This window comes from Gekko japonicus, unplaced genomic scaffold (assembly GCF_001447785.1).
Source record: "Gekko japonicus isolate JY-2015 unplaced genomic scaffold, Gekko_japonicus_V1.1 scaffold1202, whole genome shotgun sequence".
NCBI lineage: Eukaryota > Metazoa > Chordata > Lepidosauria > Squamata > Gekkonidae > Gekko > Gekko japonicus.
Window position 1 is genome coordinate 40804 of NW_015175394.1, and position 3384 is coordinate 44187.

Genomic DNA, 3384 nt, shown 5'->3' on the forward strand with positions numbered 1-3384 from the left:
GATCTCCTTGGAAGAAGGGCAAGAAACAAATTTGATGAATGAATTTATCCTTGAAAAGATCTGAAGGGTAGACTCAAGTTGGAGTGACATTTTTTTTTAAAGAAAAGAGGATTCCACTCTTATTTTATGTCATAAGAATCCTGTGTTTCTTCTGCAGTCGTTAACTCCATAAATGGATTACATAACTGCGGCCGTTCTGCAGTAAATATATTTAAAATTACCCAGAACTGTAAACCAGCATATAACTAGCAGTGCCTTGTTCCACTGTCTAAAGACAACATCTATATGCTTCAATAGCTCCTTCTCTATTCCTTAGCTGGAAGTTGCATGCAGGGGGCAATTCCAGAAGATGACCATTTAGGCATGAATTTTTCTTGCTTCAGACAGATTAGCTCAGGGTCTCTCTGTGTTGGCGAATCATGTGGATCAGGCGGCAATTTATGGCAATCTGCCCTTGAACATTCCAGTCACATAAAAAAAACCCTTGCTACTGGAACTTCTTCCACATCAGCATTCTCTTCTGGATTGTTCAGTCGATATTAGAGGGTCATCTGAGGTTACCCCAGCCCGAAAGAAACTAATATGCTGAACTTTCTAACTTTCTAACTATTCACTTAAATATTATTGTGTTTTTTTCCAAGTTAACTTGCAGATTTATAGAACTTCTATTTACAGCAAAGCAAAGAAACATATTGGGATTTCCTGTTCATTTGTAGTTTGAGATTTTAAGACATTGGGACTGTTTTAGTTAACAGGATTTTTAGATTGTGAGTGTGAACACCAAGAGAACTAGTAAGTTTGTGATATTTGTGGATAGAGTTCATTGAAATACTTGGGTATATAATGTGTGGCAATGCTCCCTCTAAGCGGTGGAGTCTTGTGAACAAAAATTCTACTTTGTGAGCTACTGGCATTAAAGCTGTGAGTGAGCAATTTGGCTACTGCATAAATTAGTTTGCTCTGGAGCCATCCTTCCTGAGTGAAGGCAAAAATGTATGAGCCACAGGCTAAATAACTGTGAGCTTGCTCACAATAACTCAGCTTAGAGGGAACACTGGTGTGTGGGGACTGTACATGTCCAGAATGCAAAAAACCCTACCGTAAGCATAAATCTGATTATAAATATTATATTTATAACAGGGCATCATCTTTAATTTCTTACATAACAGGGCATCATCTTTAATTTCTAACCCTTAACAGGAATAAGTATTTTTTCCTACTCCATGCACCCTGTCATTTTAAACCATGGTCACCAAGTCTTATAAGATTCTCGGGCAAAGCTCTCATCTGAGAGCCAGTTTGGGGTAGTGGTTAGGAGCGTGGACTCTAATCCAGGAGAACCGGGTTGGATTCCTCACTTCTCCACATGCAGCTGTTGGTTTGACCTTGGGTCAGTCATAAGTCCTGTCAGAGCTGTTTTATCCCCTTGACACAGAGTATGTGTCATGTGAACTGGTTTTACTCTGTTGCTTTTTAAAACCTAAATCATAATCACATTAACATGCTGAACAACTAGAGCAAATTGTATTTTCTGGCAAGTTCATTTGCACAAAAACATTTTCTCAGCCACATATAGCCTTGAGTTATGCATGTTTCTTGGGTCCTGAAATTATAGGTACATAATCTTTTCAACAAGTAAGAATTTTTCATAATTTTGGAGTTTGCTTTGCATTATAAAAAACATGGGTTAGAACATAAAAAAATGGGCTAGAAAAGCTTCCTCCATTGAGCCTCCCTTGGTCAAGAAAACGGATTTGTGGAGGTTCCATAAGCATGTATGTCCATTCCAGAACTAGGCAGATCTAAGGAAAGTATGTGTTGAGGGTGTGATTGGGACTGTGCAAGTATGTACTGGATTTATTCCAAGGGTAACAAATTGAAGCATCTGTGAGATGCATTGCATACATGCATACTATTTAGCAATTGTCAGCTTGTTTGCAATTGAAGCACATTGGAAGGATCTTGCATAGAAACATGGTCTCCTGGCTTAGTTTTAAAATTAAAAATTTACGTTGCCATCACCACTTCAGGAGCAGTCCAATGTCCTATTTGGAGAATATTCAGCTTTTCAATTTTTTTAAAAAGTGCTGTCTCCAAATCAATTTCGAACTGTACTTTTTTTCCTTTTTAGGCGCAAAATTCAGGCTTATCAAATGCTGTGAATCAGCACTGTGGACTGTCTGCAGATACATGGTGTAATCACTGTTGCAGTTAAATTCAATTAGACAGGTAAGATTGCTGGAAAATGTGGCCTTATGTCAGCTAGCCTGTTGATTTTTTTTTTTTTGGGACCAGCACTGTCTGTGTGTAAGAGCTTTCACAGAACCACCTGATCTTCTGGGTCCTGTTCTCACCTTGGTCGAGTTTCTTTTTGGTACAGGTATGATGGTTAAGTACCTTAGTGGAATGGTATTTGGACATCTTAGTAATTCTTATTAAATGGCAGCTTCTTTGTCAATAGGAGGAAACCTTACTATGTCTGCTTCAGAGCGCAAGAGGCTATTTATAGGATCAAAACATTCTCTGGTCTTTGCAAAAGAGGTGAAAGTAGTAGTTTCCAGCAGTGTGCACACAATCAGGGGAAATTATTAATTACCAAGGGAATTTGATTGTGGATCTGTGGTTTTGATTAGATTGAGGGGGGCGGCTTTCCATGCTAATGCTATGTTGGCCTCTGTTTAACTTATTGTTTCAGCTGCTGAGGATGATTGCCTTCTTGATGGAAGTGGCATTACACAGTAATAAGTGTCTTAACGTTTTACGATTGCTGATTTGATCGCTGACCCCAGGCATGTATATCTCTCGTAAAAGGAGGAGATAATGTTTTGGGGGGGCTTGCGTGGCATTGAAAATATTTCTCTTTTCTAAATGTCAGTACTTGAAAAGTAATCTGAATTGTAATGGTTTGGGATTAATTTTAATTAATCATAGTTTTAAAATTAATCATGATGTGGAGATGTTGAATGTCAGACATCTGAAACTTAGAACGGCATCTCTCCGGGGACATATTCTCTGCTGTAACTAAAACAAAGCAAATCCCTGATGTAGGTGCAATGAAATAAACCTCAACAACGTGTACGGTGGTCGGATGGACTCATAGCAAGTTCCTTTGAGGTAGGGACATCATAAAGACGCAGTCATGTTCGATTGTCCAGAAATTAATGTGGGAGGGGTGTATTTTCATTGTGTCTGGCTGTCTTAGAAGGTGTCGAATTTGCCAGCAATTTTTTTTTTACTTTCCAGAGCAAAGGGGGAACTTCTATGATCTTTTCTTCACGGTCAGAACTATGCAGTGTCATGCCATTTAGACAACTGGGCTGGCCAGACTAATTTAAATGATCAATTACCTAGTAAATAACTTAGTTGTGTTTTGTAATGTGAGAG

General features: G+C 38.6%; 1 protein-coding gene across 1 annotated transcript in view; it reads left to right on the forward strand.

Annotated features, from left to right (window-relative positions):
- OSBPL2 (oxysterol binding protein like 2) overlaps window positions 1–3384 on the forward strand; it is a 152062-nt gene that overhangs the window by 8197 nt on the left and 140481 nt on the right. Inside the window, exon 2 of the mRNA XM_015425669.1 lies at window positions 2132–2229. The gene's annotated coding sequence lies outside the window, so the exon portion shown is untranslated. The remainder of the gene's footprint in view (window positions 1–2131; window positions 2230–3384) is intronic.